Source organism: Coenobita brevimanus, chromosome 112 (genome assembly GCF_032717465.1).
Source record: "Coenobita brevimanus isolate Jiangsu-jjx chromosome 112, ASM3271746v2, whole genome shotgun sequence".
Lineage (NCBI taxonomy): Eukaryota > Metazoa > Arthropoda > Malacostraca > Decapoda > Coenobitidae > Coenobita > Coenobita brevimanus.
This window is the reverse complement of record NC_137065.1, coordinates 29,081,605-29,106,962: the sequence shown is the minus strand read 5'-3', so window position 1 is coordinate 29,106,962 and position 25,358 is coordinate 29,081,605.

Here is a 25,358-nt window from a genome sequence, read left to right as displayed (position 1 = left end):
CTTTGAGGTTCAAATAGGTCGAAGGTCACGTTTGACAGACACATTTTTTGGAAAAAATAAAATCAGGGTTTGCAAATAAAGAAAAAAGTATCATATTCATGCACAAGGAAGTAATACACATCTGCCTATAAAACATTACAGCTCTAGTCACCATACAAGTGCTGCAAAAATGATGGGAACTTGCGTAGCAAGTGGTGTGTGGTAGCGTGTGATATTGCCGTCTCGGTGGGTACGTGATTTCTTGGTGCGTAGGCGACATGACTGCATTGTTTGTTTCCACTATTTTCCACAAAAAACAATGCACTAATACATGTGCTGTACATTATATCTCACGTGATTTGTGAATGATTCTTGAGACGTTTTCTTTACAAACAACAAACTAGACAGTTACAAGATCCTTATAAAACTATCACTTACTTACTAGTTACTACTAATTCATTTTACTTTGCTCTTACTTTGCCTAGTACTGTCCAAGGCTGTAGGGGTGAGGACATGAGGGCAAGCCTATAATCTTGCCTTTTGTATGTACATATGTTTATTTCATTGTTGCAAACTATATTATCCTGTGTACTTACAGGCAACAGTAGAGACAGTGATTAAATACTTATTATTTCTCAAAATTGACGGTGTTATAAGTATAACCAGGAAATGTGAGAAACTCATGAAATATAAATCAGAAAAAGTAAGGAGATACGAACAATCATTTGTCAGTGGAAAAGGCAACACTTGCTGCACGTATAGGTCCGCCTGGTAACAAATAGATGCATGGTACGTGTATAAAAGGCTACAGAAACAACTTTAGAAACCTAAAATCTTAAATTTGTATATATTTGCCCTCAATCAGACACTCTAACACCCAGGAAATGAATAAATATTTAAACACAACACAGAAATCTCTTGCTTGCCTGTGATGCGACAGCTTGGCTATGTGCGTAAGCGGAAGACAGGGAGTGGGGGATTGGAGGAAGAGTCAAGGGTGGAGGGTTAGAGGTAGAGGGGTTGGGGGATCGGTGGGAGCCAGGAGGGTGGAGGATGTAGGGGGTTGGGGATTAGAGGGAGAGTGAAGGGTGGAAGGGTGGGAGGTAGAGTGGTGGGGGATCGGTGGGAGGTAGGGGGGTGGAGGAAGGGGTATATGAAAGGGAGGAGGGAGGTGAGAGCTATGTATCCTCCGGAGCAGTAAAAATATATTGCAAACAATATTCTTTTGCTAAATGAACTGTCTGATACCAAAATAGTAAAAAATATTGCCAGATCAACAGTATACTAGAACCAATACGTGCAACCCAACCCCTCACCATGATTAGCTTTTCCCAGACTGTGTAAACTAAAATATTGTGATCTACACATGCCTGGTAGAAGCAGAGGGGTCTGGGGAGCAGCTTGTATCCATATTTCATTCACCAGCCTCACGCAACAATTTTCATTCATGCCTAATATGCTGCCACGGGAGTGGCTAGGAGACCCCTACCGAGAAAGCCACTATAATGGCCAGGAGAAATGAAAGGGTTAATTGTCTGTTTAAGTATTTATCTACTTCTATCTGTCTCTACAGTATCTGATCCAGTTTCTCCCTATATCTTTCTTTACCCAATTTTCCTCCTCTCTCTCTCTCTCTCTCTCTCTCTCTCTCTCTCTCTCTCTGTCAGGACTCCTTATTATAATTACAAATCATAATAGATAAATAGATAGACAGAGAGACAGATAGAAGCAGCAAGTCAGATGATGAGAAGGTATTGTGTCTGCGAGAATCGAGCAATGCTAAACATGCTTACACACTCTTATCTCAAGGAATGCTTTATAGGCACACGACAGTGCCTCGTGACCATACACACACATACACACATACTCACACACAGGTTTCTAGAACTTTCCAACCACAGTGTAACACACGTGACACGACCCCTGCTACACCAGAATTTAGGAAGCAGAGCTCAGAAGGAGGCTAGCCATAGAACCGACATGTAGTAGGGAGAACGAGCCTAGCAACATGAGAGAGAGAGAGAGAGAGAGAGAGAGAGAGAGAGAGAGAGAGAGAGAGAGAGACTGGGAGGTAGCTGGCGGGACTTTATACTTCACTCTGTGTGAGAGACTTTGTTAATATTTCCAAGACAAATAATAATAGTCCCATACTATTCTTTACCTCTCCTGTCATTGCATGACAAAAGGGAACCAAGATTATCTACTTACAAAGCTACTCACGCATAACAACCGCTCATCCACAAGTCTAATATATGTATAACCAACTACATATATTAGACTTGTGGATATATATATATATATATATATATATATATATATATATATATATATATATATATATATATATATATATATATTTCATAAAAAAACAAAATATGGGGCTATATATTATTATTTTCAGTAATATCTGTGAAATATAAACTAAACCTTAAAAAAGGGTCCCAAGGGAATTACCCAGCAATTATGCAACCATGAACAACACAGAGAAAGCGTAAAAAAACGAAGAAAAACAATCTATAGAAAAACAATACGTCCAAAAAAAAACAAAAACAAAAAAAACAGTACGATCACATAACAAACAAATGAAAATACGTGTAAGTGTTCCTACAAATGCCAAAATACCACATAAACTACAAACAAAAAAGCAAATTGTTATCTCCACAAGCAAGTGGCATGGCACATCATCACATAAACTCCTTCTAAAAGTGAAACAAAAAGCAAATTGTTGTCTCCACAAGCAAGTGGCATGGCACATCATCACATAAACTCCTTCTATAAGTGAAACAAAATGCAAATTGTTGTCTCCACAAGCTAGTGGCATGGCACATCATCGACCGCAGCATGACCGGATTCAGTGTCAGGACTGCAATTATTATAATTATGTAACTACAAACGATATGTAACAACAAACAATATGTAACAATTATGTAACAGTTGCATTAACAAGATGTAACTTTTATGTAACTTTAACTACAATTATAAGGCCAACACAATTATGTAACAATTGCATTAACAAAATGTAACTACAATTATAAGGCGAACACAATTATGCATTACCACAATATTATGTAACAATTCATAAAATATTACAATTATGTATTACTACAGTGTTACTACAATGTAACAATTACAATACAATTATGTAACGATTCACAATGTTACAATTATTATTACCACAATGTTACTACAATATTATGTAAAATCATACAATTTTACCACAATTCTGTATTACCAGAGTCATCATCCAAGTTAGGTGAAATATTAGACATTACTAAAGGGATAACTCAATACGTAATGTAATAACCTAGCAGTATTACCATTGCACAATTATATGCGTATGTCTGTTATACATACACATCTTACAAAATGTCATACAACAACCATTGCATTTATTCAAATATGTATACAACTTGTTTAAAATGGATCAGTACAATATTAACATGAATATTATATGTATACAATATTATAATCAATATTATGTACTAATAGATTAGCATATGTCAATAATGATTGCTGTCGGAGGACCTTCAGCGGCGTGGCCAAGCAATGTCAGGACTCCATATTATAATTACAAATCATAATAGATAAATAGATAAATAGATAGATAGAGAGACAGATAGAAGTAGCAAGTCAGATGTTGAGAAGGTATTGTGTCTGCGAGAATCGAGCAATCCTAAACATGCTTACACACTCTTAACTCAAGGAATGCTTTATAGGCACACGACAGCGCCTCGTGACCATACACACACATACACGCATACTCACACACAGGTTTCTAGAACTTTCCAACCACAGTGTAACACACGTGACACGACCCCTGCTACACCAGAATCTAGGAAGCAGAGCTCAGAAGGAGGCTAGCCATAGAACCGACAGGTAGTAGGGAGAACGAGCCTAGCAACATGGGCGAGAGGGAAGAGAGAGAGAGTGAGAGAGAGAGAGAGAGAGAGAGAGAGAGACAGGGAGGTAGCTGGCGGGACTTTATACTTCACTCTGTGTGAGAGACTTTGTTAATATTTCCAAGACAAATAAAAATAGTCCCATACTATTCTTTACCTCTCCTGTCATTGCATGACAAAAGGGAACCAAGATTATCTACTTACAAAGCTACTCGCGTATAACAACGCTCGTCCACAAGTCTAATGTATGTATAACCAACTACAATCAACTACAAGCACTTACAAAGTTATTGTAAGATCTCTCTCTCTCTCTCTCTCTCTCTCTCTCTCTCTCTCTCTCTCTCTCTCACTCATCACCTACTTTTTTCCCCACCTTTTCTCAGTCCCTTTTTTCACCTCCTCTGCGTATAATATCTTGTATCTTGTTATAATATGCAGGCCAAAGAGGGAGGGAAGGAGGTAAGGAGGAAAAAGTCGTGGAGAGAATGAAAAGGAAAATGAAAGGAGAGAAAGAGTGGAGGAGGAGGAAGGAAGGAAGAAAAAAATGCGAGTAGAACTGGGATAATACCTAAACTTAGAGAGGGTATACGTAAAGAGAGAGAGAGAGAGAGAGACCTGTCCATCCACTTCACAGATCTCATGTATCAGAAAAAAGATTCCAACCAGAGTCAGTATTCTCCCGCGACTTTCTCACTCACTCTCTCACTTTTTCTGCCTCACTTTCTCACAAGCACTCACAATGACTTTCCCAACACTTTCCCTTTTCTCACTCACTTTCTCACACACGTTTTCCAGATACTTTCTGAACCTCGCTCATGTCTCCCTGATATCTCTCACGCCCTTCCGCTACATTTCCTTTAATTTTCTCCCATTCTCTCACTTTCAATTCTCTCTCTCTCTCTCTCTCTCTCTCTCTCTCTCTCTCTCTCTCTCTCTCTCTCTCTCTCTCTCTCTCTCCTGGGGGGTTGACAAACTGTTGTCTTTGTATATCTTTACCAAGGCTGGAGTGTCTCAAGATTCTCCTGCTCAGAAGGTTTACGTGTTTCCTGGGATTTGTAAGATGGTGGAGGACATTTGCATCGTTATCGGCATCGGTATCGGCATTATTGGTGTTGTCGTAGTCCTCGTCGTCATCGTCATCATCATCTTTGTCATCGTCATCTTCATCTTCATTACCAGCACCACCACCACCGGCATTATAATTACCACCACCATCATCATCACTACCACCACCATCACCACTACCACCACCACCACCACCTTCATCATTATCATAACCATCATGGTCATCATCATCGCTACCACCACCACAACTACCATCACCATTACCACCACCACCACCATCATCATCATTACTACCACCACCATCACGACCACCACCACCATCACGACCACCACCACCACCACCACCTTCATCATTATCATCATCGTCATCATCATCATCATCATTACCACCACCACAGATACAACTACCACCACCATTACAGACGATTGGGTTACTCCTTGGGTGACCCTCAACCCTTTCAAATTGTTGGGTTACATTCGGGTCAAAACTGTATATATGTGTGTGTGTGTGTGTGTGTGTGAGAGAGAGAGAGAGAGAGAGAGAGAGAGAGTCATTATACTTGATGTTAATGTATATGGTAGAGTCACACCTCTTGATATACCCATCTGTGTGTGTGCGTGCGTGCGTGTGTGTGTGTGTGTGTGTGTGTGTGTGTGTGTGTGTGTGTGTGTGTGTGTGTGTGTGTGTGTGTGTGTGTGCTATACTATCCTTTTTATTCTTTACTGTTAGCATATGATCTGATTCATCATAGGGATTGTAAGGACTGTGTGATATGTGTATCGTAACTCACTCTCTCTCTCTCTCTCTCTCTCTCTCTCTCCACACCCACACACACACACACACACACACACACACACACACACACACACACATCTTCCCTTTCTCACTCATCAAGGCTTCCCACTCACAGCACAGTTTTGTCAACAACAGTCTTTGTAGAGGACCATTTCCACTTTGGCCAGAATGTACATTAATGAGATTGCATTGTTTTTATATGTGGACAGCTGTGGCAGGTGTGTGTGTGTGTGTGTGTGTGTGTGTGTGTGTGTGGTCTGAAATTTCCATCGCTCTATCTTAAATGATTAGTTGTAGCGGGAGATTGACACTTGATATTTTAGTCATGAAGTGGTGTTAGGAAAAGGGTGTAGGGCCATTGTATTGTCTTTTTCTGCCAATGAGCTACGTGAAATTAGCCGGGAAAGGACGAAATTCTGGGCCAAGATTGAATACAAATAGTATAGTAAGAGATTCGCTGCTTCACCATATGCCCATCAACACAGAGAGAGCTATAGAGGTGAGGGATAGAAGGGATGCCCAGTATTTGAGGCTCTTTATTGTCTAGCCAAGAAATTAATCGTGCATGCTGAGAGTACTAGAAGGTCAGAGAAGTCACCATATATCATGCTTCATATCGCCATCACCAGAGAAATGGGAATGAGGGGAAGTGGAGAGGAGAAGTGGGATGGAAATAGCAATGGTGAAATGAATAATGTCAGTATGAACAGATATAAAGCATCATAGAGAGGACTCTCTCTCTCTCTCTCTCTCTCTCTCTCTCTCTCTCTCTCTCTCGCATATTTCTCCAACCTTACATTCGGCCTACCTCCTCCTCCTCCTCCTCGTCGTAACAGTGGTGGGTAACACTGTCAGTACAAAATACAGCACATGTGCAGATTCTTCCTGTGCATTCAGAGGAAACATGGAACTACAAACCCAGACCTGCGATATGCATGCCGATTGGAAAGAATTCCTCGATAATATTACTGCGACATAAAAGAAGCGAGTAACCCGATGTAAAAGTCATGTGATCGCTGCGGTGGCATATGTGATGGCGTGATATCCCAGGATGCATTCAGTGGGTAGTAGTAGTAGTAGTAGTAGTAGTAGTAGTAATGGTATCAGTAGTAGTAGTAGTAGTAGTTGCAGTAGTAATGGTATCAGTAGTAGTAGTAGTAATGGTATCAGTAGTAGTAGTGTTAGGACTCCATATTTTAATTACAAATCATAATAGATAAATAGATAAATAGATAGATAGAGAGACAGATAGAAGCAGCAAGTCAGATGATGAGAAGGTATTGTGTCTGCGAGACTCGAACAATGCTAAACATGCTTACACACTCTTAACTCAAGGAATGCTTTATAGGCACACGACAGCGCCTCGTGACCATACACACACATACACACATACTCACACACAGGCTTCTAGAACTTTCCAACCACAGTGTAACACACGTGACACGACCCCTGCTACACCAGAATTTAGGAAGCCGAGGCAGAAGGAAGCTAGCCATAGAACAGGCAGGTAGTAGGGAGAAGGGCTTAGCAACATGGGAGAGAGAGAGAGAGAGAGAGAGAGAGAGAGAGAGAGAGAGAGAGAGCGAGACAGAGAGGTAGCTAGCGGGACTCTACTTTATATTTCACTCGTGTGTGAGAGACTTTGTTAATATTTCCAAGACAAATGATAATAGTCCCATACTATTCTTTACCTCTCCTGTCATTGCATGACAAAAGGGAACCAAGATTATCTACTTACAAAGTTACTCACGTATAACAAACCGCTCGTCCACAAGTTCAATATATATATAACTTTTCTAGAAGTTACTACAAAGTCCTTTTTATGACAGTAGTAGTAGTAATAGTAGTAATGGTATCAGTAGTAGTAGTAGTAGTAATAGTAGTAGTAGTAGTAGTAGTAGTAGTAGTAGTTGCAGTAGTAGCAGTAGTAGTAGTAGTTGTAGTAGCAGTAGTAGTAGTAGTAGTTCCAGCCGCAGCAGTAGTTCGTTCGTTCGATTAAAGATTTCTCCCTCCTACAGAGGGATCCGGGCTCTCTATTAGTCCGATGACAGCAGTAGTGGTAGTAATTGTTGTAGCAGTAGTTGTAACAGCAGCAAAGCAGTGTTAGCAGTAGTAGTAGGGATGAGAGTCCGTTGTACAACATTTATCCAGATATTATCAAAATCGAACCTGCCTTCCTTCCCGTATTTTATATCCATTATAAGTTTTCAAGCGTTACTGACTACCCAACAAATCATGGTGGAAAATGTTATGTAGTGGAAGACATTATCAAGGAACCAGACGAAAGGACCGGAGAAGCTTCGTTAAAATCCATGTGCTCACTTTCCCTTTTTTCTGATCGTTTGTTTTTGGGAGGGGGGCTGGCCATTTAATAATCCTCAGAGGGGTCTCGCTCCCCAAATATCGCATGAAAGTCCATTGTACAACATGTATTAAGATATCAAAGCAGTATTTGCCCTCCTTTCATTACGTTTAAGATTTTTTTTCTTTGTTGAGGGAGGCTGACCCCCATAAAAATCACGTTTGGAAAAATATATATAGTGGAAGACCTTCGGACCAACCAGGCGAACACACCTGGGAAGTTTCATTCAAATTCATGATAAAGCCTAGGAGGAATTAAAGCACACACACACACACACACACACACACACACACACACACACACACACACACACACAGGTTGAATCTTTTCCAAAGATATTGAGCGGGCTGCCCAAAATGTTACCATCCTGCTTTATAGGATTCATAAATCTAAGGCGAGAAAGAAAGAAATAGGGAAAGAAAGAAGAAAAGAAGAGAGAAGAGGAGATACCAAGCCATAAAAAGGAGGGATGGGAATTAAAAAAAATGAGAGAGGGAAAGGAAGAGAAAAGAGGAGATCAAGAAGGAATATTATCATTGTCATTATTATTATCATTATTATTATTATTATTATTATTTATTGTTGTTGTTGTTGTTAATATTATTATTATTATTCATAACGATGATGATGACGATGAGGACGAGAGAGAGAGAGAGAGAGAGAGAGAGAGAGAGAGAGAGAGAAGCGGGAGAAAGGGAAAAGTGATGGAGTGAAAAAAAAAAAAGAGGTATGACGGAGAAGGAAAGAAAAGAAGAGAGAAAAGCGAGGGAAATAGAGAAGTGAGACAGCAAGAAAAAAGAAAATTAGTTCCCAAAACAAAGGAGACACATATAAAGAGAAAAAAGAAAGAGGAAAGAAAAAAGGTAAGAAGAAAGAATGAGGGAGAGAAAGCAAGGAAAGAGAGAGAGAGGAAGAGGGATTTCAGAGAGAGAGAGAGAGAGAGCCAGCCATGTTACTTCCAAGTTTTCAGCTGGCGATTGATTGATGTGACCCTTTCCTGTTGCTCACATCTCTCTCTCTCTCTCTCTCTCTCTCTCTCTCTCTCTCTCTCTCTCTCTTTCGTCTTATATTGCTTGAATACGTCTTTTATCTTTCTCTCACTTCTTGCTCTTTTTCCTTCCTCCTGCATGTTATTAAATTTTATATCATCACTTCCCCTGTTACTCCTTCTCTCTCTCTCTCTCTCTCTCTCTCTCTCTCTCTCTCTCAGTTTCTTGTTTTCTTTCTCCTTGATATTTTGCACTCTTTCCTTACCACAACCTCGCCACCTTCTCCTCTTCCTCTTCCTCCTCCAATTACAGTGGCAAGCAAAACCATTTTTTGTGGTGTCCTAAGGACGAAAATACCCGATTCCTAGAGTACTGTTTGTGCTGAATCCAAATATGTAATGACAGATTATTGAATTAATAAATACACCAAGGCATATCCATACAGGAAAAAGGTAAGACATACCAACAGATATACACCAAGACACAAACCACTACAGCCAACACAGATGGATGACTGGGTCTTGTAAGTGAGGCCAGGTTCCAACCAGGATCATTATCCTGGTTTCCTTTTGGTGTTTCAGGCAACGATTTGTCACTTAAGATCGTAGGCTTAAACCTTAAGTTGCCAGGTCGCATGCAACCCCCTCAATGTTTTCTCTGATCCTGATGTAGATGGCCATGATGGAGCATATTTGACCTTCCTGTATGGATGTTGACTGCATTCTGCAGTATGGGATGCAAGCTAATCCTACCTAATAACCAAAGGCGTTCCACGAATGACCGTCAACAAGTAGGTGGTTGAATTCCACTTTGCTATTTCAGGTTTGAGCATAAGGCCTTTAAACTCCATTTTGTTGTTTGCTTTCTGTCCTCTTGTGTTGTTTTATTATCTATGTCTCTATGAGGTAACGTCGATTGTGGCACTTTGGAGCTGCGGACTGGGAGGCCCTCAGGCAGTACTTTTTTGATTTTCCCTGGAATGAGTATTGCTTCCGTGGCCGGGAGCGATCTAAGTGTGCCTTGCGTATTACGGATGTTATTCTCTCGGTCATGGAAGCATACATTCTTTTCTCATATCCATTGACTAATGTATGGAACCCTTGGTTTAATCACGCTTGTTCTAATGCTGTCCGCAACAAGGAGAGGGCCTATAAAAGGTACCAGAACCAACCCACCGCTGAATCACATCTTTTGTTTTACGTTTCTGCCCGGAATCGTGCTAAGTCTGGATTTCTATCTATCTGTCTATCTGTTGCCAGACGCCTCAATCAAGTTCGGGGTGGCCACAAACAAATCGCCTCCACGTCGATCTGTTCCCCGCCATTACACTGCCCAGCTCCCAACTCACACCCCCCTCTCTCATATACCTCTCCACCCCATTCCTCCATCTCATCCTCGGCCTCCCCCTCCCTCTTCCTCCCTCCACCTCACTCACATACACTCTCTTCGTCAGTCTTTCACCCTCCATCCTCTCCACATGGCCAAACCACCTCAGTATATTCCTCCTAACGCTTCCTATCACATCCACATCGACACCAAACGTTCCCTTATATCCTCATTTGTTAGCCTGTCTCTCCATGTGACTCCACAGGCTCCTCTTAAATAACTCATTTTCACTGCTCTTACTCTTGACTTGTGTAATTCCAGCAACGTCCAAGCTTCACTACCATACGATAGAGTTGGTATCACAGTACTGTCATGTAGTAACTTTTTCACTTCCATGCTCATTTCCCTGCTTCTTATCACTGCTTTCAAGGAACCAGCAACCTTTCTTCCCTGCTGTACCCTTTCAAGCACTTCACCCTCCAAACCTCCATCCTTACTCATCACACTACCCAAGTACTTAAACGTACTCACATTTTCCAGTTCCTCACCATCCAATCTCGCTGTACATTTACTGACTTCACATCTCACAAAGACCATCAGTTTACTCTTCCCTACATTCACCTTTAGATTCCGTTTCTTACACACTCTCCCAAACTCATCCACCAAGCCTTGCAGCTCTCCCTTGTCTTTACTCAACAACACAGTATCATCTGCAAACAAGAGTACAGGGAGTTTCCAAACACTACCCTTGCTCACCAGGGCCACTCCAACATCCACTACCCTACCTTGTACCTCTTTTATTACCCCATCCATGTGCAGATTGAACGACCATGGAGACATGACACATCCGTATTTCAACTCAACCTTCAAAGAGAAAAAATCACTTAGTTCACTATCAACACGCACTGCAGCCTTAGCACCATCATACATACTCTTCACAGTATTCAACAACTTCCCATTTCCTCCATATATTCTTAATACTTTCCACAATCCTTGTCTATCCACCCTGTTATATGATTTCTTCAAATCTATGAAAGCCGCATACAACTTCTTTCCCTTCTCTAGAAACTTTTCCACTAAAGATCTAAGAATGAATATCGGATCTGCACAACCTCTTCGCTTCCTAAAGCCTCCCTGTTCTTCTCCAACTAATTCCTCTGTTGTTTCTCTAACTCTGTCAATAAGTATCCTACCATACATTTTTCCTATTATACTAAGAAGACAGATGCCCCTATGATTACCACACACTTCTTTTTCCCCTTTTCCTTTGTACAAGGGAATAATTATACCTAACTTCCTATCCCTCGGGACTCTACCTTCTTCCCAGGCCAATCTGCACATTTTCCACATCCATTCTACTACTATCTCTCCCCCATACTTCAGCATTTCACCACACACTCCATCAATTCCTGGGGTTTCCACAGTTTAACTTTCTTCATTGCTTCCACAACGTCTATCCTACTGCTTACTTCCTGTTTTCTCACCTCCCTCCTTCTCCCAGCCATTCCCTAGCCACTTATACTCGCACTACTTCCATCCTCTATGTTCAACAATTCCTTAAAGTGTTCTCTCCATCTGCTCACTTTTTCTCCCTTCTCCACTAGTAATGTACCATTTTCATCTTTCACTTCCCTGCTAACTTCACTTCCACTCTGTCTTACTCTTTTCACCTCTTTCCAGAATATTTTCTTACGGTCCCTCCACTTTACACTCAAGTTCCTTCCAAATTCCTCATCCGCTCTCTTCTTACTCTCTCTTACTAATCTTTTCACCTCTCTCATTCTTTCTACATATAACTCTCTCTTCAGCCTCTCAACTTCTTCCACGCCCCTATTTCTCATCCATTTATTGTATGCTTTCTTCTTTTGTGCCACACCCTGTCTCACCTCTTCATTCCACCGCGCTGTTCCTTGCACACCCCTCCGTCTTCTCTTCATCCCACACACCACATCACATGCTGCACATATTTTTTCTGTACGAGTAAATATCCTTCACACACCTTCCACGTCCCCCATCTGCTCCAATTCATATTTGCCCAATCGTTCATCCACTTCTCTCTTACACTCTGCCTTTTTCTCGTCCTCTTGTAACCTTTCCACTCTTCTTACAAATACTCCTTTTTCCCGTCCTTCCCTTCTTCTATTTCTCCATTCTAATTGGACCTTGATTCTGGCCACCACCAAACAGTGGTCAGAAAGTCCACTCCCCCAACCCCTATAAGCTCTTGCATCCATTACACATTTTCGCATCCTTTCATCCACACACATATAATAAATCATTGCCTTCCTTTCATTCAGTTCACCATCCACCCTTCTCATCACTCGCCATGTATACCTGTGGATCATTTTGTGCCTGAAGAGGGTATTGGTTATTACCAACCCCCTCCCAGCACAAATGTCCACTAACGCACTGCCATTCACATATATCTCAGCAGGCACACCCCATTCACCAACTATTCCATCCCCCTTCACATTCCCTACTTTACCATTCATATCACCGATCAAAAACACTCTCTCATTCCTTCCAAACTTTTCCATGGACACCTCCACATTTGTCCAGAACTCTTCGCCCACTCTGCTTGCATTTCGCTCTGCTAAAAATAATTTCATCTGTACTAAATGCTCTCAACTCTCAAACTCGAATTCTTCCCGCTCCTTATGGCACCTTGCCAAAAACATTTCTAACAACTTTACCTCATCATCCTTCCCTCCTCTTTTCTACTCTGATGGCTCTGTAGCTGTTTCTTCTACTGATAATGCAGATCCCTTCGCTCAGACTTTCTCCCCCAATTCCACCTTAGACGATCCCAGTGCTGTTCCTCCATCACTTCCTCCCTCTGACTTCCTCATGGCTGACATTAAAATTTCTTCAGCTGATGTATTTTCTGCCATCACTGGCCTCAATACTAAGAAGGCATATGGACCTCATGGAGTCCCTCCTGTTGTCCTCAAAAACTGAGCTTCTATCCTTACACCCTGCCTAGGTAAACTCTTTCGCCTTTGTCTGTAAACTTGTACCTTTCCTTCTTGCTGGAAGTTTGCTTTCATTCAGACAGTCCCAAAGAAGGGTGACCATTCCCAGCCCTCTAACTATCGTCCAATTGCTTTAACATCCTGTGTCTCTAAGGTTTGCGAGTCTATTCTTAACAGAAATATTTTAAAGCATCTTTCAACACTGACGACATTGCAATAGTCGGATGTTAATGTTATATACTGCGAACCGTGAGTGAGAAATTATTTAAAACATACGAAGTGTTGCGTGAATCTTATGACATGTTTATGACTGCACACACACACACACACACACACACACACACACACACACACACACACACACAGCAGTAAGGTAACATTATTAACAACGCTTGTCGAGGTGTCTCGCCGTTACCAAAATGAATGGGATATATAAATGGCAGTAACGAGATGCAGGCCCACACCATTTCGTCCCCCCCCCCCTCTCTCTCTCTCTGTTTCTTTTTGGTGTTCCTTCTTTACCCACCCTTGGTAATCCCTGTTATTAGTGTTTCACTGTTTCCTGACCGATTCATCTTCAGTTTTCCTTCATTAATGATGATTATGAAAATAATAACAATTAAAATAACACTAACAATAATAATAATAATAATCATAATAATAATAATAATAATAATAATAATAATAACCTATACAATAATGATCCGATTTCAGTATCTTTATTGGTTTGTTTGTTACGGTACCGTAACACAGCAAACATGGCGCAACGTAGCTCAGTTTTTGTTAAAGCAAGGTAACGTTACAATGCTCAACTTGAATAAAGTGATTTCCAGTTCAATCGGAACACCTGTTCCCGAGTTATGACTCATTTCTGGCCTTTTGATATCGAGCAGAGGCCGCCGAAGACGGCCTTTAAGCGAGTAATAATAATAATAATAATAATTGATAATAATAGTAATAATAGTACTAGCAGTAGTAGTAATGATAACTGAACGATGATAATGATAATTATTTATGCAATGAGGGTACTCTGTGATGATGATGATGATGATGATGATGATGATAATGATGAAAAAGATGACGAAGAGGAGTTTTAGAACAGTGAAAGCGTAGAGGAGACACTGTAAAATGATGATAATAATAATGATCAAAATGAGGATGACAATGATAAAACTGATGATAACAGTAACAAAAATAGTAATGGTAATAACGAGGATGATAATACTAATGCCAATGATGATGACCCGCTAATTGTGGTGGTGGGTGGCCTCGTTAGTCGTCTCGTGTGATTGCTCCCTGGGTAGTTATGACGACCTGTTAATTGCCTGTCTGAATTATGTGTCGGTGGGGAGAGAGGGGAGAAGAGTAGGGAAAGGGAGGGAGGTGTCCTGTGGTGTGGTAGAATGGGTGGGCCCGTGTGCAATGTGGTTTGGTGTGGTTGGGTGGGTGGGATGGGGTGTGGTATGGTTTGGTGTTGTTGGGCGGGTGGGGTGGGGTGGGGTGTAGTTTGGTGTGGTTGGGTGGGTGGGTTGGGGTATACTGTAGTATGGTGGGTGAGATAGGGTGATGAGGGGTGGGGAAGTGTGTTGTGATGTGGTTGGATGGGGTGGGATGGTGTATGCTATGATTGGGTAGGGTTGGGTGGGGTGGGGTGGGGAGGTGTGGTTTTATGTGGTTGAGTGGGGTGAGATGGTGTATGGTATGGTGGGGTAGGGTGGGGTGGGAAAGGGAGGTGTGGTGTGGTGTAGTTGAGTGGGGTGGGATTGTGTACAGTATGGTGGGGTAGGTTGGGATGGGATGGGTATGTGTGGTGTGGTGTGGATGGGTGGGGTGGGAAGGTGTGATGTGGTGTGGTGTGGTTGGAAGGGATAGGGGTGTGTGATGTGGTATGGTTGGGTGGGGTGGGATGGTGTATGGTGTGGTGGTGTGGTTCGGGTGGGATGGGGAGGTGTGGTGTGGTGTGGTTGGGTGGGGTGGGGTGGGGAGGAGTGGTGTGGTGTAGTGTGGTTGGGTGGGGTGGGGTCGGGAGGTGTGGTGTGGTGTGGTTGAGTGGGTTGGGATGGTGTATGTCAGAGTTCCTCAGTTACTTTCCTTGAAGGTCCAGTCGTATCATCTTCCTTTGTGGCAGAGGTCTGGATGAAAAATTTTGTATTTAATATCACTAATGAAATAAAAAAATTTCATTTATGTTAACATAATGGAACTGTGAGGAAAGTTAATACCCTGACCATATTAAAAATAAGGTTTTGTGTAGATATTCTCTTCTGTTAGTAAGGTGGTTAATTAAGACCAAAGAAACTACTCTCCACACTCCCAGCTACTCAAAAACACAAATTGAAATTCTTCTGTTGAACAAATTACCGTTGCCTTCCCGACATAAGCATAGTCACTTTAGCACTTCCACTACCACTTTAGCACCATACTGTGTGCCAGTGAGCACTCTAACAATTATCAGTATCCCTCTGTCAACTCATCATTTGAACAGGCTAATGGCAACAGTATATGAGTAAGTGCAGTGCAGCTTGTTAATTACAGTATACTTGTGGTGAGGACTACTGTTCTCTTGTTACCAATGTTTAATCCTGACGAGATGACACTGATAATATGCTATTTAGAAATATGAAACTCTAGTTACTAGGAGTGATGTGACCACCTAAATTAGCTGGAAAAAAGTGGCCTCTTTGTTAATCATTCCTCTCTCTAGTCTGCGAAATCGACAGGTTTGTATTACTGCAGTTGCAAAACATAATTTATAATGGTAGCGAATTTGAGCTGTATTTGGGGCGAAATTCATTTAAAAATGCTTCGTATTGCGACTCTTTAATTTGAGGGGGATATTGAAGTTTCAGTGACGGAAGTCGTTGTGATCCAGACCAAAGCTCGTCTGGGTCCGGATTCGGACCTCGATCCGCAATTTGAGAACCAGTGGTGTATGGTATGGTGGGGTAGTGTAGGAAGGGGTGAGGTGGGCTCTGTGGTAGTGGTGCGGTGTTGTGTGGCAGAAGCCTATCCTTGAAGCAGTCATGTTACTTATCTTTCCTGATGCTGTTTTTCTTCCTCTCGGACAACATTTCCCTGGACTGCCTTACCTTTATGCCATCCCCCTGTGTTAGCTGGTCATTATCTTCCCCCTCCCTCTCTCTCTCTCTCTCTCTCTCTCTCTTACTATTTTACTGCAACTACGTTGGCTCACAGTCATCATTCTCTCTCACTCTTACTGATCCTTTCAAAAATTTCACAGTTTCTCTTTATTTCTTTGCCTTGTTTTCACGTTTACTATATTTCCTTTTTTGCTCTTCTTTTTTCCCTTCCTGGTACTTTATTTTTTCCTTTACTTTCTTATTTAGTCTTCCTTCAACCTCCCTTCCTATTTTTATTTTTTTTTCAATTCCCCCTTATTTTACTACTTAGTTTACTTTTCTTTCCTTCTTCCCTACCTCCCAATCCTCTTCTCTTCTTTCCTTGTTCCTTTTCTCGTCCTCCTCCTCTTCTCTTCCTTCCTTTTTCCCTTACCCTTCCTCCTTCTCTGCTCTCTTCTTCTGCCTTTCACCTTCCTCCTTCTTTTCTCTCCTATCCTTCCCTTCCCCTCTTCTCCCATACTATAGCCGTTCCCCTCTCTTTCCCTTTCTATTCCACCCTCCCTTTTCACCTTCGTCCATATTCCTTTTCTCTCATCCTTCATGCTGTCCTATCCTTGTCATTAACAGAATCGGATATCCTAGTAATAGTTGTCTCTTTAACAAACAGCTTTCGAAAGAGCCATTTGGCTTATTGCTGTTTGTTTTCCTTTGAACTCTCTTGTACTCCTTTACCATCTTTCTACTCTTCCCTCCTCCTTCCTTCCCTGATCTCTTTTTCATCTTCACCTTCATCTCCCTTCTCCATTCTTCCTCTTTCAATTTGTTCGTTCCCCTTCCCTTCTTTCTTTCCCTCCTCTTGCCTTCACCTTTTTCTCATTCCCCTTCCTCATCCTTCCCTCCTCTTTCCCTCACCTCTACCTCTTCCTTCCTGATTCATTCCCTCCTCTCTCCCCCCCACCACCTCCTCCTCCTCCTCCACCCTCCCCGTCATCAACTCTTGAGTGACATTTGCTTCTCTAAGACTCGACATAATGACATGGAGAGAGAGAGAGAGAGAGAGAGAGAGAGAGAGAGAGAAGATTGAGAATGAGAGACAGAGAAAAGTCGAGAGGAGGAAGATTATGAGAGAGAGAGAGAGAGAGAGAGAGAGAGAGAGAGAGAGAGAGAGAGAGAGAGAGAGAGAGAGAGAGAGATACTTTTTTTTGGGCTTTGTCTACACGTATCATTTTTTCAGATCATTATCAGACACCCCTTTCTTGCTGCCCCCCTCCTCTCTCTCTCTCTCTCTCTCTCTCTCTCTCTCTCTCTCTCTCTCTCTCTTCTATTCCTTCCTTTTTGTCCCCGTCCTGTTTTTCTTTCTCTTCCACCTCATTACCAATCTTTTCTTTTTGTCAGCCTCTTCTCCCTCTCCATCCTCTTCTTCTTCTTCTCTCCCTCCCTCCTTTCTCTCCTTCACTCCTTCCTTTCATACTTCCTTTTCTCCCCTTCCGTCCTTCTCTCCTTCCCTCCTGTCCTACCTTCTACTGCCGTGTCCAATCAGCATTACACCGTCAACGTAGAGAGCCTACACAAGCGCACTGACCTCCCTCTCTTTATCTTTTCCTTCCTCACTCTCTTTCTTTCTTCCCTCCTCCCTCTCTTTCTCTCCTCCCTCCTCTTTCTCTCCTCCCCCTTCCCTCCCTTTTCTCTCTCCTCTCGTCTCTTGTCCCCCTCATCTCTCCTCCTTCCCTCCTTTTATCTCCTCTCACGTGTCCCCGTCTCATCTCTTACTATTTTTTTTCTCTTCTCTTCATCCTATTCCCTTCTCCCTCTCTCTCTCTCTCTCTCTCTCTCTCTCTCTCTCTCTCTCTCTCTCACACACACACACACACACACAATGTACCCATCAGACCTTACTAGTAATAAATTCACATCTTCAGCGAGAACAAAAATAAGACTAAACCCATCATCTCACTGAAAGGGTTAAGTCTGGCATCCTTGGTATTTATGTAACCCAAGTACATGCAGTGAAGTGCAACATTGCAAGTGAGTCGGTGTTGCAGAGTCTGGAGAGAGAGAGAGAGAGAGAGAGAGAGAGAGAGAGAGAGAGAGAGAGAGAGAGACAGAGACAGAGACAGAGACAGAGACAGACAGACAGACAGACAGACAGACAGACAGATAGACAGACAGACAGACAGACAGACAGACAGAGACCTGACCATCCACTTCACAAGAGATCTCACATATATCCGAGAAAAGATTCCAACCATAGTCAGTATTTTCCCACGACTTTCTCACTCGCTCTCACACTTTTTCTGCCTCTCTTTCTCACAAGCACTCACACTGCCTTTCACGACACTTTCTTCTTTCCCACTCACTTTCTCACACACTTTTTCCGCTACTTTATGAACCTCGCTCATGTCTCCCATATATCTCTTAAGCTTGTTCGCTATATTTCCTTCATTTTTCTCCCATTCTCACACATTCAATTCTCTCTCTCTCTCTCTCTCTCTCTCTCTCTCTCTCTCTCTCTCTCTCTCTCGGGGGGTTGCCAAACTGTTCTGTCTTTGTATATCTTTACCAAGGCTGGAGTGCCTCAAGATACTCCTGCTCAGAAGGTGTACGTGTTTCCTGGGATGTGTAAGATGGTGGACGACATCTGCATCGTTATCGGCATCGGATTCGGCATTATTGGTGTTGTAGTCCTCGTCGTCATCGTCATCATCATCATCATAATCATCTTTTTCTTCACCACCATCACCACCATTATAATCATTATTATTATTATTATTATCATCAACATCATCATCATCACTACCACCACTACCACCACCACCACCACTACCACCATCACCACCACCACTACCACCACAACCATCATCATCAACATCATCATCACCACTACCACCACTACCACCACCACCACTACCACCATCACCACCACCACTACCACCACAACCATCATCATCAACATCATCATCACCACTACCACCACTACCACCACCACCACTACCACCATCACCACCACCACTACCACCACAACCATCATCATCAACATCATCATCACCACTACCACCACTACCACCACCACCACTACCACCATCACCACCACCACTACCACCACAACCATCATCATCAACATCATCATCACCACTACCACCACTACCACCACCACCAATACCACTACCACTACCACCACCACCACCACGGACAATAGGGTTACTTCTTGAGTGACCCTCATTCCTTTCACAAGGTTTGGTTAAATTTGGATATAAAAAATGTGTGTGTGTGTGTGTGTGTGTGTGTGTGTGTGTGTGTGTGTGTGTGTGTGCTTTAACAAGGACACACGCGGGTCAAAATTTAGCCTTACCCCTTGACCTTGATCTTTCACTTTTATTATCATGTTTTAAGTACAGGTATTACATTCTGGAGTCGCTTGCCCGTATCTTTAATTCCTTCCTTAACTTTGGTTAAAACTAGACTGAACTTGTACGTTGATTTGGCTGAGACAACGTTCAGCCTTGCCCTGTGACCTTGACCTTTGACTTTTTGTTCTGAAAAGCATTACCTTCCCTCTTGAGCTGTTTCTCAACTCCACCACCAAGTTTAGTTAAATCAGACACGTTCTTAATATCTTACATACACACACACACACACACACACACACACACACACACACACACACACACACACACACACCGCTCAAAGCGTAACATCGGTTGTCACTCTGAGTGGCGGATTAAAAAAAAAAAATACTCAATAAATCTTCACCTCAGCCTTGACTCGATTAACATTTTGGACAAAAATGAAAAGTTTTTTCCTTTGATTTACCGAACCCAAGACGGGTTTCTTCAGCCCCAGCCTCACCCCAACCTGCCCACAACTTTAACCCCAATTTTGAGTCTGGAAAAAAAGTCAAAACTTTCATGAAGGGTTTGTAATGCGGAGGAGGAAAGGAAAAGATGATGAAATTAGTGAAAAGATAAACGTGCAAGTTGGCGTATCTTTTATGGAGAGAGAGAGAGAGAAAGAGAGAGAGAGAGGGGGAGAGAGAGAGAGAGAGAGTCTTATCCAAACTGGACTAAACAAGAGCCGATAGAGAGAGAGAGAAATGAGCTGGGGTAAGGAAGAGAGGAGGGATAAGAGGGATCGAGGTGGGGGGAAGGGGACAGATGAGAGAGATGGTGGGGAAGGAGAGGTGAGAGAGATGGAGGGGGAGAGGAGAGATGAGAGAGATGGTGGGGGAGGGGAGAGGTGAGAGGGATGGAAGGGTAGGGGAGAGGTGAGAGGGTTGGAGGGTGTGGGGACAAATGAGAAGGATGGAGGGGGAGGGGAGAGATGAGAGAGGTGGAAGGGGAGGGGACAGATGAGAAGGATGGAGAGAAAAAGGTAAACAGTGAGGGGTATAATATATGACTGGATGGCCAAGGGACGAGAACGAAAAGTGTCCTGTGTGTGTGTGTGTGTGTGTGTGTGTGTGTGTGTGTGTGTGTGAGAGAGAGAGAGAGAGAGAGAGAGAGAGAGAGAGAGAGAGAGAGAGAGAGAGAGAGAGAGAGCCGTTACACTTGATGTTAATGTATATTGTATAAGGAAGTGTCGCATATATTAATATACCCATATCTCTCTCTCTCTCTCTCTCTCTCTCTCTCTCTCTCTCTCTCTCTCTCTCTCTCTGCCGTATTTTTTTTTTTTATTCTGTTAGCATATGATCTGATATCATCACAAGCATTGTAAGGACTCTGTGATCTGCGTATTGCAACTGTCTGTCCCTCTTTCTCTCTCTCTCCTGACACACACACACACACACACACACACACACACATCTCCCCTCTCTCACGCAGCAAGGCTTCCCATTCACAGCACAGTGTTGTTAATAGTAGTCTTTGTAGAGGACCATTTCCACTTTGGCCACGATGTCCATTAATGAGATTGCATTGTTTGTATTATGTGGACTGTGGCAGGTGTGTGTGTGTGTGTGTGTGTGTGTGTGTGTGTGTGTGTGTGTGTGTGTGTGTGTGTGTGTGTGAGTGTGTGTGTGTGTGTGCTTGGCCTAAAATTTCCATCTCTATCTTGAATGCCGAGTTGTAGCAGGAGATTGACACTAGACATAAGTCATGAAGCGGTGTTAGGGAAAGAGTGTAGAGCCATAGTATTGTATTTTTCTTCCACTGAGCTACGTGAAATAAGCCGGAGTAAAACGAAATTCTAGGCCAAGACAGAATAAAAATAGTATGGTTAGAGATTCACTACTTCATACCCATCATCACAGAGAAAGGGATAGAAGGGAGGGATAGCAGGGATGTCCAGCATTTGTGTCTCTTATTATCTAGCCGTGAATATAATGGTACATACTGAGAGTACTGGAGGGGCAGAGGATGCACAATATATCTATTCGCCATATAGGCATCAGCAGAGAAATGGGCATGGGAGGGAGTGGAGGGGAGAAGTGGGATGGAAATAGGAATGGTAACATTTAAAGTGGAATGTACGTATGACCAGATATGGAGCATACTATGAAAAAGTCTCTCTCTCTCTCTCTCTCTCTCTCTGTATTTATATATATGCGTACCAGTCTGTGTTTATCTATTTAGCATTATGTCTGTTAGCCATTCTATCTATTTTAATGCCAGGCGCCTTAAGCACGAACAGGAGGCTAAAAAAAAAAAAAAAATCGCCTCCTAAACATCCTACCTTCCACCATCAGGCTGCCCGCATTTCAGCTCACGCCATCCTCCTTTATATACCCCTCCACCCCATCCCTCAACCTCATTCTCGGTCTCCCTGCCCCCGTGTATTTAATAATCTGGTTACTCTCATAATGTTTTTTTTTTTTTTTTTAATCTAAGATCGTCTATAAGAAAGTATGATCTGGAGCCTTTTGCCCATTACCAAACAAAAAAACAAACAGCTCACCACATCACCACACTCCTCTAACCACCATACTACACATCGAGAGAGAGAGAGAGAGAGAGAGAGAGAGAGCACACCATGGCACCACCTATCACCACCATAGCACACAGGGAAGGGGAAGTCAAATACTGAGAGAAAGAGAGAGAGAGAGAGAGAGAGAGAGAGAGAGAGAGAGAGAGAGAGAAGAGAAGAGAAACGGAGGACTGGAGAGGGGAGAAAAGAGGAATGGAGAGGAAAAGAGACGAGAGGGGAGGGGAGGGGGAGGGAGAGGAGAGAAGAGGGGAGGGGAGAGGAGAGACGAGGGGAGGAGAGGACAAAGAAGAGAAGAGAAGAGAGAAAGAGAGGATAGGAGAGAGAAGAGAGGAGAGAAACAGAGAAGAGGAGAAAAGAGAAGAGGAAACGGACAGAAGGCAAGCGAAGAGAGCAAAGAAGAATGGAGGAGAAAGGGGAGGTGAAGAGGAGGAGAAAGAAGTGGAGAGGAAGGAAGAGTGGAGAGAAAGAGAAGCAGAGGAAGGAAACCCAAATAAGAAAGTATCAGGTGGGAGCCATGATACGGTCAAGTGGAGAGATGTGATGTGGAAAACTGAGAGAGAGAGAGAGAGAGAGAGAGAGAGAGAGAGAGAGAGAGAGAGAGAGAGAGAGAGAGAGAGAGAGAGAGAGATACAGACAGACAGACAGACAGAGACTAATGGATCTGCTAAGGTTTTATGGAGAGAGGGTGTGAAAATAAAATAGACAACAGAAGAAACAGACAACAAAGAAACTAAAGGCCTCCCCAAGGGGGGAATCACACCAGCCCCGAGCTGATACATGTCTAGCACAGCTCAGAATATGACCTTGACCTTGACCTACTTTCACCAATTTCGAACTCCTCGGAGATTTTCATCCCTACAACACACATGCAAAATGTTGTGATGATATCTTGAGCGGTTGCGATGTTATCGAGCTAACAGACACACAGACAGCAAGACAGAGACACTTTGAAAACAATAACAGCTTCGCTATCGCGGCTGGTAATAACGAAGACAGACACAGGAGAGAGGAGTGAGGAAAACAAGAGGGAGGAAAAACTTGGTAAAAAAGGGAAAAGCAGAGAGAGAGAGAGAGAGAGAGAGAGAGAGAGAGAGAGAGAGAGTCAATCATGTTATTTCACAGAGTTAAACTTGCTTGTCTCAGCAATGTCACCTCTCTCTCTCTCTCTCTCTCTCTCTCTCTCTCTCTCTCTCTCTCTCTCTCTCACCTTTATATATTACACCTCAATATTTTTCCCAATTCTTTCTCTCCATTTCTTCCTCCTGCATCTTTTGTTTGTTTGTTTGTTTCCCTGCCTCCATTTTCCTTTTTATTTATTATAAATTATCATTAGTTTTTCCCCGGAGAATAGTGGGAAATTAATATCACCTGCGTATTATCTGCTGGGTGAAGATATCCACACTTGGAGACGAACGTGTTTTGGATCAATTTTATTATTATTATTATTATCATTATTATTATTATTATTATTATTATTATTATTATTATTATTATTATTATTATTACTGTATTATTATTATTATTATTATTATTATTATTATTATTTTTATTTATTTTTTTTTTCAGTTATCTACATTCTGACATTGCAACCTTGACAAATGCATATCTGGAATTTTTGTCCCGAGTCAGTAGCGACCCCTCCCTCTCCCTCTCCCTCTCCCTCTCTCTCTCTCTCTCTCTCTCTCTCTCTCTCTCTCCTCTTGAATTTTTTGCATTCTTTCCTTAGCAAAACCTCGCCACTTTCTCCCCGCTCCTCTTCCTCCGCCCCCTCCTCTTCCTCCGTCTGTTATTATTCTTCCTTCCTCTCCGGAGTCTTCATTATCACGATCTCGTTAGCATTAACATTGTCATGAAAATCATCGTCATCAATCTCATCATCACCATCATGATCATCGTCGTCGTCATCATCATCATCATCATCATCATCAGCAGCAGCAGCAGCATCACCATCATTACTGTCATCGTCATCAAATACTCTTCCTCCTCCTTCTCCTCTTCCTTCTGCTCCTCCTTGTCATCATTAGTGCAATGAAATAATTATCATCATCGTTATCAACATCATCAGCCATTGCAAGTCCACTGTTGAACAAAAGCCCGTCCCCCAACCTTCTTCACGAATTCCTTGACTGAGCCAATCTCTGCCACTCATTGTTTGCAAGCTTCTCAATCTCATCTCTCCACTTCCTCTCTGACCTTTTTCTGCTAGCTTACTGTCTCTTGGATTCCAGTCAGTCAGCCCCTTGCTCCATCGGTTATCCCTTATTCTTGCTACGTGACCTGCCAACCTCCGTTTCTGTTCTTTTATAACTTCTATGTTATCTTCGACTTTAGTGTGCTCTCTCTCCCAAGTTGATCATTTCCTGCCTCTTGAAGATATTACCAACATTAACCTTTCCACTGCTCTTTGAGAACGGATTAATTGATTTTCCATCGATTCTGTCAGTTTCCACGTCTCACAACCGTACACTTCATACATTATTGGTAAGCTGCTTTTCATGATGTCTCTATGCGTACCAAAAGTTTTCCGTCCAACTGTAATGCGTCCTTTTATTTTGCTATCATTGTCTTTCGTTAGTTTTGGTATTTACCCCAAGTAATTGTATTCCTCGACCTCTTTAAGAATTGCTTCGCTTATTCTGATGAAGCTCCTTGGTGCATTTGGATTAAACATTAGTTTTACTCCTGTTCATCTTTAGTCCTACTTTGAAACTCTCTATTCAGGTAATTTAACATTTCTTGCAATGTCTCTGCTGTTTCTGAGATTAGGACAATGCCATCTGAAAATCTTAAATGGTTTAGCTTTTCTCCATCTATGAGTTTTCTCCTTTGCTTTCCAAGTCTAGCTTTCTGAAAATACTTTCTAAGTATGCTCTAAATACTTTTGGTGAAACTGTATCTCCCTCACGCACGTCCGTCTCAGTCTTAATTTTTTCCTAGCCTTTATGTATTTCAACTGTAGCAGTTTCCT